Source organism: Condylostylus longicornis, unplaced genomic scaffold (genome assembly GCF_029603195.1).
Source record: "Condylostylus longicornis isolate FDR11 unplaced genomic scaffold, ASM2960319v2 ptg000044l, whole genome shotgun sequence".
NCBI lineage: Eukaryota > Metazoa > Arthropoda > Insecta > Diptera > Dolichopodidae > Condylostylus > Condylostylus longicornis.
The window spans coordinates 4206950-4220707 of NW_026578013.1; the positions used below are offsets into that span (position 1 = coordinate 4206950).

The 13758-nt window shown below is 23.0% G+C and overlaps 1 protein-coding gene across 7 annotated transcripts in view; it reads left to right on the plus strand.

Annotated features, from left to right (window-relative positions):
• Positions 1–387: 387 nt before the first annotated feature.
• The window catches only part of LOC129610437 (uncharacterized protein DDB_G0283357), a 165039-nt gene continuing 151668 nt past the window's right edge, over positions 388–13758 (plus strand). For all 7 annotated transcript variants that reach the window (XR_008697090.1, XM_055523007.1, XM_055523008.1 and 4 more), the window contains exon 1: positions 388–1003. The gene's annotated coding sequence lies outside the window, so the exon portion shown is untranslated. The remainder of the gene's footprint in view (positions 1004–13758) is intronic.

Genomic DNA, 13758 nt, shown 5'->3' on the forward strand with positions numbered 1-13758 from the left:
TTCGCATCTTACTTTAGGTATTATACACTTATTTATTATGCACTTTATGAATACATATTGATAAGTAGATATTAAAAAAAAATTATTTACAGTAAGTAAACATGTGTTTACATGTGATTCGTATCACTTCATAATTTACATAGAAACGATCACTTAACTAACCGGCGAGGCGAATTCAAAAACCGTTTGAAAACAAAAATAACTAAAAGACAACAAACTAGTTAATAAATTTTAGAATTATTTTATTTACTCTTTTTTATTAACTCTCTCACTCTCTTTCTTTTACTCTATTTTATTCCTCTATTTTGTCTCTTATAATATTATCTCTTTTTTAAAGGTAAAAATTAATGATGACAGTAGTAGTTGTTATTAGATCGTGCAATTCATTCGTACTGTAAAGTTAAATGCGGCGCTTATTAAAAAGCAGCTGTTAACACAGCGGCAAAAGAAAATATTTTTACGTTTAAGTTTTTTTCATTTATTTGTTTTTAATTTATTTTTTCGTAGTTATTTGTTTTGTTTTTTTCTTTTTTTGTGTATGTTTGCAATGATAATTTTTATAACTGATTAAGTGATGAAGCATTTTTTATATCATTTTAATTACATTAAAAAAATGTTTAATTTTTTTTCTGTTAAAATTTTGTCTGTAATATAAAATTTTGTCATGTGAGTGTAAGTAGTGCCTTTTCAAAAAAATTAATAATCAACAAATGTTTTAGAGAAAAAAATATTAAGAAAAAAATAAAGCTTAGCTTTTAATAGCTGCAAAGTCATATGATTGTTTTATAAAAGCAAAATATAATCTGTCAATCAAATAGAAAATAATGTGTATGTAACAAAAATAATACCTAGTATAAATAAAAATAAGTGATAAAGCAGTTAAAATAACAATAATTACAATTCAACAACGTATTTTGGAATGTGTTTTCTCGTATACAACAACAATATTTTAGCTGTGCTCAATGGGATTAAATACTCTTACGTGCATGTTATCAGTGTCAAGGTATACTAATTAGTATTTACAAGTAAATTAAATAATATATAACCTTTATTATTTTTCTACATTATGTACATATTATACAAGATTTATATTTGATTTAAGTATGTCAAAAAAAAAGTTTTTTGATTTCTTGAAGAGCAAATACATAAGTAAAATATACTTATACAAAATTCTAGGACTTGAAATTCAGAAAAATCAAAAAAAAATTTTTTGTTTCCTTTATTTTCTTATAGAGAAATTTACATTATACGTGGAATTTGGCATCATTTTCAACTTTAAATCTGAAGTAAAAAATTACTTAGTTATGATTGACTTTATAGAGAAAACAATTTTTTATTACCATGAAAAAATCGTAAATTACAATAATCAAATTCAGAAAAATTTAACTGAAATTGTGTTCAGGACAATTATGCCATAATAGATTTTAGGTTAGACTAATTTTTCAAAACTCTCGATCGATTAAAAACGTTTTCTGTTCGATTCATATTATTATTTCAAATACTGCTCCCAAGGTAGCTAAATTCAAAAGCAGTTTTTATAAAATTCGTTCTTATTGATATACACAATTTTTATATCAACTATACATGCAATGCATACCGGAAAAACAAACAGATTCAATTTCATGTATGATTTATTAACCAAATACAAAAATCTACTTAAAAGTATTAAATATATTGCAATATTCATTCATTGATTTAAAACTCGATAATAAATATTTGCAAATATACTTATTTGTATATATATATGAATATAAATATTAGGTCAGTTAATTATGTCCAAAAGAAATACAAATTACATATTTTATTTTGATGTTGACATCATGGTAATTAGATACGTTATTAGTAAGCATGATAGCTATAATGGAAAAAACAAACTTTCCAAACAATTTAATCGATTTAAATAGCCAATTAAATTGATTAAACTTAAAAATTTAAAATATTTTTTTTAATTTTATGTGACAGGTTGACTGTAGCAAGAGTTTTCATTTTGAAAATATTATACTTTGATTAAATGACAATAATTTATGCTAATTGTTATTATTTTTGAACGATAATAATTTGTTGATTTCTTAATATATTTACGATATGTTTTGTAATAGAATTTTTAATTTTTCCTTACATCAACAGCTAGTTCAAAATTTTAAAATATGAGCTGGTTTTTATGAAAATGGTGAAAGTCCACTTTCTAAAAAGACTTAAGTTAATGGAAATTTTTATGAACTATAGACATCTTCTCTTGACAGTTACAATCACAATTTCAATAGACATAAAATAGACAAAAACAGTTTTGCTTAAATATTTCAATATACTTATATGATAAAAATGAGTTACATAAACCACTTTTAAAAAAACCAGCTCATATATTACGAGTATTAAAATGTTAATTATTTCAATGTCCCTAACGTCTTATGGTCAATTTAATTGAAGTTGGGAAGATTTTTTATTCTTATCACTTATGTTCAAAAAATATAAAGCGGAGTGGAAAATATGTAGGTGTTTTGATTGAATTTCGCTAATTGGCACGAGAGTCTATGTTTAGTTAAAAAATAAGAATTGCCTTCCACGAAATTCAATTGCAGTGGCTGCAGAGACTTATACAGTGTACTTTATAATAAGATGAAGCAATTATAAAAATTTTATTCTATACAATAATAGTGTTGCCCACATTAAAGGAATTAAATTTAAAATAGTTCATACATAAAGACTGTAATTTCAAATGGTATCGGATTATGTACTCAATTAAATATCTAGATCATGGGAATATAATTCATATGTATATGTATAATAACACAATGTGATTTTAACCTAAAAATATGATTCTGTCAAACTTTCTAATTAAAACAAAGACAAAATATTATATTTTATAATTATAAAATTATCCGTTTAATAATAGTAATAATTATATACTGTTGACAATAAGATATTATATTTTGTTATTTAAAATATGAATACATTCTAATTAAAAATGAATTAAAATAAAATAGGTCAATCTAACAGTATATAGGTATAGATGTACAAATTTTTATAATTTGAATAGTAAATTTTCCATTCTAGAAAATTTTCTAATTCCAACTAATTTATATTTTTGAATGTTGATAAATAAAGAGATTATGCCAATTTTCCCGAATTTGATATTGTGTAATAAATTTTAATTTTACACGTATAATAATGCAAAGCATAATAATAAACGCATAGTACATATACATATGTAAATATAGTATGTAAATATACTTGTATTGTTGTAAAATTATTACAATTCCAGTCTCATTATTATAAATAAACTTTTCTACATAGTTTCAAATCACGTTTAAAATTTATTCAATTGAATTGCTACGGTTCAATAAACAATCAAAATTTATGCCTATATGGTACGTAAGTACATAGATTAAATACATAATATGCAATTCGCATATACTTATATATTATGTATATTTATATTTAATTTATGTAAATGTAATGTAAAACAAATAAAACATTAAATTTCTCTTTATAAGTATATAAAAATTACAATTTATTTTAATATTAAATTATTTGTACATTTTTACAATAATATTGAAATTTTATAAGGTGTCTCCTTTGAAGTTCATGAATATGTTAACAACGAACTTAATCTGTTATTTATTAATTATGTCATAACTGGGTATTTTAATTAATGATCACTGAAAAAATGATCACGTATAAATTTTTAATAAAATTTGTAAAGAATTCCACTAAAATATTTTCAAAAATCTGAAAATATGCGATTTAAACTGAATTGTGAGTTTCTGTTGAGTTATGTGAAATTTTATGATTATTTTGTAGTAGAATTTTATGGTAAAATTCTACGTCTCTTCTCCGATTCTATTTATTGTCTCCTAGACTCTGTACGTTAAAAATTTACAGAAATGCACTAAAGATATAAGGTATTTATGCCATTCGTTCCAATTGTATAAGTAAATCCTTGCTTTTTATTTAATAATAAATATGTAATAAATGTAATAAGAAACACCAATTTAAGTGACAACATTTGTGCTACATTACGTCTAACACACTCACTATCACAAGTTTACTATTTTGAAATGTATCAAAGAGAGAAAGATTGATTTATTTATTCATATTATAGACTTAGTCTAAAATTTTGTTTAAATACTTTTCAATACATACATAAATAATGTACTGACGTATGTACATATGTAGGTATTTACATATATAAGTACATATATTTCATTTACGTAGAAGAATAAATTTCTGTACGTTGACAAATTTAATTCTACTGCTATTTACAAAATAAATACTATTATAGATTTTTCAACAAAAAAATAGACAAAAATACTAAAAATTCATTAAAAAACACTTCTCTCCTTTATCTACACCGTCTCATTTTCTATAAAAAACAAAGAATATAGTGTAGATACAACAATACTTACTTATATGTAATTTATGTTTTTGTACGTTTTCGATAATATTTCAACTAAAATAATAACGTAAATGTTTATATTGATATATAAGTATATGTACATAATAATATTTGTTAATAATAGTATGTTGCTATTATAAAACAAAATACATACAATTAAAAATACATATAATAATATAACAACACAATAACAATAATTTTTTGACAGAATCTAAAAGACAGACATTTAAGATGACAACAATCACATGTTTAACATTTATTTTATTGCTGTATTGTTTATTTAAATGTTGGTATATATTGTGTATATCTAAAATTGATATACATACATTATATGTAAGTAATAAACAATGTTTACATACGTAAATTGTAGAATATTTTTATTTTGCACCCCTAAAAACAGATTGAGATATTTATCAAAATTTCTGGAAATGTCTAGATATATTTTTAGATTTCATAAACTCTACGTTTAGCGTATTTGTGTAAATTTATAACTTTGGTAGCAATTTATTTTTGAGTTAATGCACAAAATTCCATCCAAATTAGTTATAATAAAAGCATATTAGCTATGTTAAAGCATATTTGGAATTTTCATAGCATATTTGGAATAAAGCATATTTAAATTTTAATAGTACAAATGACTAACAATGCACGCACGACTAAATATGATGTTGGCTAGAATAATTTGATTAAGTAATTAGTAAATGAAATGCCAATTTTGTTCAGCATTATTCAAAACCTTAAGACATTTACATATTAGATCAAAATGAAATTTCTCAGCTACTCGTCGATCATTGTAATGAAGAACTCTACAAAATAATGAAAATTTGATCCTTATTATTTTTTATTATACCATAAAACGTACAAACTAAATAGTCTACCAATATATTATATGTATAGTAGCATGGTAGTAGATAAAAACATAATCTTGTTATACATACTTTTAGGAGCACAATTTACACAAGAATAATTTTAAGTGATTCTATAAATTTTATAATATACAAATATAATAATATACTTATCATATTGTTATATTTGAACAATTATAACTCTATAAAAAACAAAAAAGAAAAACATGTATACCGTTACAAAATGATAGTAGAATAACAAATTTTATTAACTGTTTATGGAGAAAACGATAAATAATACAAGTTGTTGGGTTGTAACGAAAAATGTCAAAAAGTTGAAAATAGGTTGAAATCTTGGCTATTAAACAACAACAAAATTATAATATACATATCTATATATACATTATAATAAATACATAAAAGGAAATAGAAAAAGAAAGGAAAAGACACAGTCAAAAGACATTTTTCTTTTTGGTATTTGAAAATAAACTTCAAAACATGATAAGTAATTTCGTAGGAGACATAAAAGACTAATTTAATAAAATTCAACATTTTGTATAAAGAAAATATTATTTGTTATGTGAATATACAAGCTATATACATATATTATTATGTACTTACTTTGTATGCAATGCATAATGGAGTTCAGCTAAGGTTATACACTATATACACAATAATCATATAATTTTAAAAAAGTAAAAAACAATTTGTTATAATAATAATCTTAAAAAATTAATTAGGCGTAAAGTATATACTCGTATATACATAAGATAAGATTAATTATCGGTAATTTTAATATGTTAGCATAGATATATATATATAATATGTATGTAAGCCTTCGTCGAAAATTATTTTTCTATTGTAACATTTTAAGCTGTGATTTTTAAAAATGACACTCATATTTTATATTAAATTGTCATATACGAGTAAGTTATGTTATATATGTATAAATTAATTAATTCTATCCAAATACAAAGTAATAGAGAAATTATTTTAGTTGTAAATTATCCCACATAATTTTTTTTCGCTATAAAATTTTAGAAAGGTAAATAATAATTTAATTAAAATTTAGAGTAATTTAGATTGCATATTATAGAAATTTTTTAATTAAGTACTGAATTACGGTTTTTAATCAATACAATAAATATACAGTGACAGCACTTCGAATATACAAAATTTAGTTCTGTATTATATGTGTGTAAACGCTCTATTATATATGTGTAGTGGCTTTATAATGAAGCCAAAATCTTCTCATAGGCACAACATACTATACAATGTTATAAGTAGAATATTTCATTGCTCTAAATTTCTAGTTTTTGCTGCACATTTTATATTGTATTGCGTTCGATATTGCTTACGTACATTTTATTAACGAATAAGTATATATACCACTAAAGAAACATTTTGCTGTATTGATTCTGTAACAAATTTTGCATATACATAAGTAATAAAGTAATTCAATATAAGTAATGTAACTCCAAACGCATTAAAATGAGTACATAAATCAGTATTTTACGTATTTCGTACACGAATTGGAAAATGCATATTACTTATAAGACATAATTAATTTATTTATGTACTTATATACATATATAATTATATAAGTACACATATTTATAATATTACTATGAATGGAATATATTGGTACATTACATAAAATTCCAATGGTTTAAAAAATTAAAAGCAAAAAATATTTTTCAAGTAACTAATAAAATGTTCTTCATAATGACTCAATTTATAAATATTTTACTTTAACTTTGACACAACCATAAATGTAGTACTAACCTTTATTATAACATGGGTGTGCTGGAATTTCCATTAAAATAATATTTGTGCGCATACCATACTTGTACATAATAACATTTATGGGTAAGATAGAAATAATTAGATATTTCAAAATTGCAACTTAAAATGTGTATATATACTTAGATCTTTGTAAAAATTTCATAAATTAAGTTTACTTATAGGATTAAAATTACGAACTCATTAAAATTTAAATATACTATCATTTGTGTGTGTGTATCCACATAGAATTATGTATTTAAATATGTAACTTGCTAGAGCATATTAGGTCAAATTTTAAAATTTCTCAGGTCCATTTCTTAATTTTAACATGCTTAAATTTCGACTGGACAAATTTTCAAATTTTATAGCAACTAAATACCTCAACATCTCAAATATACCAAAAAAAAATTAAGTATAAAAAAAACTTAAGGTTGACTGTGTTACTCGTACTTTTAGTCACATTTTGTTGCCTTTTCTATGCATTATTGTTAATATTTTTGCTATTATTGTTCTATAAGGTTATAAAAATTCCTAAATATAAATAGCGAAATTCACGGTCTGGTTATTCTTCTAACAAGATTTTTTATATTTTGTTTTCAGTTTCTATTTTTTATATATTTTGTTTTTGGTATTCTAAGAGGATATGACAATAAATTATATGACATGAATTTTAATAAAGTTATTTATTTTTCTTTTTGTTTTTTAAATCGCACATTTTTATAATTATTATAGGTATTTCATATAAGTATAAGTATTGTATATTTAATTGTCCGACTGCGTAAATGATGACACAAGTTCATAAAGTTATAAAAATATATAACGAAAAATCTAAAGAAGCCAACCTCATTGGTATTTCGATTCATTTTTCAAAATTTGAACTTTTTTGAGATCCTCTATTGAAACTGTATTTTAAAAAGTTAATTTAAGTATATAAGATTCTAGATTATTAATATCAACCGTGGCACAAATGATATAAATTGTTTCCGACACAACTCAACATGAATATTACAATTAAATTTTAGAAATCAGTTGGGGAGTTGATCGACTACAAACGATTACCGAACTCTTTATCTTTATTCGGCCAATTCTTGACGTGTCATATGATTCCTAATTTGAACGGAAATAAAATTTGTTACTTATTTTCAGTAATTTAAAAAATATTTTGAATCAAATACCTAAAGAACGATAATAATTTTTTTAAAATACAATAACTCAAAAATTAATATTGAACTCAAGTATATTTATTACTAACAAAATGCTCAAAGAGCCACATATGTCTCACAAGTCGCAATTTTGCCGCCCCTGATCTACATTTGTATACATGTATGTATGGAAATTTCAGTATAAAATGCTTATTACTTTTATGACAAAGCTACTCGTACTTGTGTATATGGAATTATTTTTTTGCATTACAAAAATTTTAATTACACCAATACTTTACATAATATGCAAACAAATTATGTAATAAGTAAGTACTTATAATTATTAAAAATTTAAATTATTAATAAAATTGAAAATTCATTTAAAAATTTTAAAATTTTTATTTATGTATTTATTTTCAAGCTTAAAATTACGACATACTTAATTACGGGATAATTTTTTTTTACTTAATTGCCCTAATACCTAATAATTATCTAAATGTAATTGAACTTTTCAAAATTAATAAAATATTCCACTGGCGCAATTAAAATTTAATTTAGTTTAGTTTAAATTAAATTTAAAATAAAATTTTCTATACATACATATACATATGTATATTTATTTCTATATAGATACGTGTACATTTTGTATTGGAGGTATTAGGCGCAAGTTTTTAATATATACTTGGGTTTTTGCAATGTAGGTACATTTTACTATACATAGATAATTAAATTTCCTTATTCTCCAAGTTACATTTTGTTAATCACAGTTAGTAATGAGTAAGTTTAAATTTAGCTATAATTTTGAAATACACTTAACTAAACCATAGATAACGTGTATTGAAAATAAATATACTGAGAGGCATCCGCTAGTGGCGCTCCGTGTCCCATTACAGCAATTGCGTTGATAGCGTTCTACTTGTTACGTAGTCCTTTTTGTCGAAACTTGTAAAAAGACAAAATTAAAGCATTCTTCGAATAAAACAAGGTTCTTTAAGCCAATGGTCTTAAGAGTTTTGAAGGATGCGGTTAAACTCACCAAATTTTTTTTTATAAATTTTTATTCACTAACCTCACTTACACAATACGGTTATCTAAATAGCATTGACAAGAAAATATGTCTATAATATATTTATTTTTAATATTATTGATTGTGGCTTGTAATTTTAATTTATTACTTACACAATATTTTTATAATTAAAATTTCAGTGTTAATTATTTTGACATTAAACATGCTATTATAAACTATAAATACACCTAATAACTACTACTTGAATTAATATTTTTTTAGACCTACTTTAAACCGCAAAATATTTTTTATTTACGTATAATAATTATAATATTTTTATTGTATTATGCTTACATTTGATTCTAAGCAAATTCCTGTGGCCATTATCAAATAATAATTGTGTTTTAATGTCACAAACCTCAAAACGATAATGGTATTTTGTTTTTAATTATAACATTCATAATAATAACATTAAAATTAAATAAATAAATACTTACTTCAAATGCAACAACTTCGTTGTACACCATTTTAATATTTAAAATAATTATTTTATGTAATTATAATTAAATAAATGTAAATAAACTGAAAATTTTAAAATTTAAATTTGTAATACTTAAGTAATATTAGATATTACGAGTACATGTAGTTTTCTATTCCTTTCCAACATATTATATAGTATAACCAAAATGATCAGGAAAATTTTTGCCCTTCTTCTCAATAATATAGTCCATAGTTGTTTCAAATTAGCTTGTATTTGGAAACCACTATCACTAAAGACCCATTTGAATATTATTGGCTTTTTATCCGTTTTCGGAATAAGCCCTAATATTAAAGATCTTTGAAGATTAATATTGTCTTAATTATTACATAGCAGTGACATAAAAATACGATAATTAACAAGTCTAAAATAAGCACTGCTCAAATTAAACAATATTAATTCTCTAATTACTATTATGTGCTTTAACTATTACAGGCGTGAAATCTACAAAATTGAACTTAAAAAAAAAATGTCAAATTTTAAAATTAATTACAATATCATTTTACAATACCTAATAATTTTGGATCATTTTTTCATTATATTCAGAATATAAGTACACCAAACACAATAAACATCTTATAGAATCGTGCTATAAATTTAAACCATAACCTAATTATTAAGTCGGTTTTTTTCTTTCTCTATAAGAATTCACTTTAATAACTAAAGATTAAATACAATATAAAAGTAGAAAATTGCTTAAAAATAATTTTTTGATTGAAAACCATAAATTAACAATTATTTTCCTAACCAATGGTATCTACCTATCATTTTCACAATTTTTTTTCTCTTTTCAATAAGAACAACGAAAAACTTTGTTTTGTAAAAAAAAAAGATTCAAGTAACAGGTTCAAATTAACTATCACTTCCATCAAATTCATAATAAATAGCTAAAATAATCAAAATTACATTTAAAATAATCTTATTTTGATTCCATTTTTTCTACAATTTTCGTTTTCGAACATAAAATTTACCCTAATAAAATATCATCACGCAGTTTATAAAGTAGATAATCGGGTATATAGTTAAAATCTAATTTCCTATCCAATTTTATTTCAATAATTTGGAAAAAAAATCATATGACTTTTCATAAGAATTAAAAAAGATAAAAAATATTGTTATACATGCGGGTATACTACGTCATAATCTAGAAAGTATAAGGAAAAACTACATATGAGAGTTTCATATTTTTATTATAGGGTAACTAATATGAGTTTTTATAATACTGTTTCAAAAATGTTGCAACATAAATTTAATTTATGTATAAGAATTTTGATACTCATAAAGTTTGTTAAGCAAATCATTGGATTGCCAAAAGGAATTAAAAATATTGTTAACATAAAAAAAAATATTTAACATGCAAATAAATTAAAACCGGAGAACATCACCTTACTTTTTACCGATTAATTTTAATTTAATTTTTATCATTATTAGAATCTCTAGTTGAATTTGAATTTAGTTTATTAATAATTTAAAAATTAAAATTTTAACTCGGGAAACTTGCACTGTAGTCTGGTTAATATTCCAACAGAATTGAATTTATAGATTTCTCTTTCAATGTTAGTGTAAACTATTCGAAAAGTATATGTAAAATTTCTTTTTTATTATTAGTCTACGATAAGAAGTTGAATGGTAACCATCTTTTTTGCGGAAATACCCAAAAAACAGCCTCAAAGTCATTTTAGGATCTGAGAGACCCTCAGTTTGAATAATGTGTAAGAGATTTGGATTTTAGTCCCAGGAAAGACGATAAGACTAATAACTTCCTTCTCATGAAAATTGTGCATTTCGACAATTTGAAATTTACACAGAATACCTATGTATTTGCTCTAATAATTATGAATGAAATAATTGCTTTGAAAAAAAGGGGTCTGATAGACCCCAAAGTGAGTAAATTGTTCCACGAAAATAAGTGTGGTGTAGATGGTTATTATATTCGAATTTGGACATCATATAGAAATCATCGAAAAATATGGGCAAATTTCGATATTCTTGTAAAAATATTACTGGGAAATTTTACAACAGAACTTGAAGTTTTAAATTTAATGTGAAAAAAATTGTTCCAATTAATTTTATTGTTCCAATTAATTTCTGATTTGGGAAATACTTAAACAGTTTTTTTACCATCCTGTAGGTATACAATGTGTAAAATAGATAAATTTCAATCAAAAAAAAAAAAACACAAATATAGTTAAGCATAGACAATATTAAAGACCATTTTATCTAAAAATTAAAATCTGTATACAGATGAACTTTTAATACCTGAGAGAAACAAGAGGAAAATAACATGAGTACAAGATAGTTAAGAAAAAGTAAAAATCATCGAGCAAATAACATTTAGACTGTCTATATAGCTAAACTTATAATAATGTAGGTTTGTATATAATCAATTGGTGTATATAGGTACTTACTGAGTTTGAAATTTTGTAAGCTTTTGCTTAACGGTTCCCAATATCAGTTATCATTAATATTTTATTTAAATATTATATAAGTATATATATTTTTAAGTATAAGAACTTCTCTTTTTCATATTTTTCCTTCATATTTGAAATTTTCATAAATATACTTACATACATAAAAATATTGTTAGAAAACACAATAGATATACATTATTATGTATGTAACTATACACAATAATTTATAATAATAAAAATTACGCTGCTGGTGATCTTCAAAGTCTAACCAGTTTAACTTTAATAATAATTGAGATGAGTTGATTACTGCGGATATAGATACATACCGGTATAAAGTTTCAAAATTTTTCATATATATATACATACACACATACATTATATTTAATTCTTTGGTGTTGAAAAGAAAGAATTAAAATAAAGTCTTTAAGATGAAGAATTGTAAAATAAACATGGGGCTTTTAATGTTTTATAAACATTATAACACACATGATAATACAGTATCAGAAGAAAGTTTAAGAAATTTTGAGATATTTCGTACAATAACTGAAGAAATGGTTCATTTGTATATTTATAATAATTTCTAAAATTCGGAAAATAACTATAAATTAAATTTAAAAAGAATAATGGTCATTAGATGAAAATTTTAAAAAATGAAATTTTCTGACTTTCATGGCATTATTCATTATTATAAGTAAGCAATATTTAATTTACTACAATATATTTTGGCTTCTTGTGCAAAATAGAAGCCCCTTTATATGTATATTCTTTCTCCAACGCTGACAGAATCGATCGACAAATATTTTTCTCTTTTCAAACCCTTGGAGTATGTTATGAATTACACATCACTTAATTTTTACTCTACAACAAATTTATTGCTTGGACAACAAAAATTTTACCGAAATTCCATATAATTTTGTTAAATTTATTACTCTTCACTCCGTTTAACGAATATAAAAATATTAGCTCTTTACTCTATCTATACTTACTATAAACGAATTCAATTAGCTCTGCACTCTTTAATAGTTGCTGTATACAAAAGACCATTAATATTATTGGTATATTAAGATTTTACACATTATATGTGGCGGCCCATGTACTAGATTATAACACTAAATTGTTTTAAAATTTTGGAATTAATTTCGTTTTACACCTTTATAATGGTATACACAAAGAATTTTAACTGGTACAATACTTAATGTGTTGAGGCATGTATCTTGTAAAAGAAAGCGCAAACTAGGTAAAAATAACACAATTAAAATAGTGCAAAAACTTAAAGACGGAAAAAATTTTTTCTATTTCTTTTTTCATTCTTTTTTTTTTCCTACATTATAACAAATTTATATAGAAAAGTCAAAAGATCGTGATTTAGTGTAGAGTTTTAGTTGTAGGCGATTTTCTTTTTAATAGTCTGTTGTTCTCATGAATGAAAAAGAAATTTATTGATTTCAATTCGTGAGCTATAAATATTTCTTTCTCTTTTTTTTAAGAGTCGAAAAACGAAAATAACGAAATTTCGAGAAAAGAAAACAAAAAAACAGAAAAACATTGTAAAAGTCAGTCAACTTAGGTGGCTAAAGTTAATAAAAATAATAAAAAAATGTTAAGAGTATTAAAAAAGTTAAAATGTTAAAAATA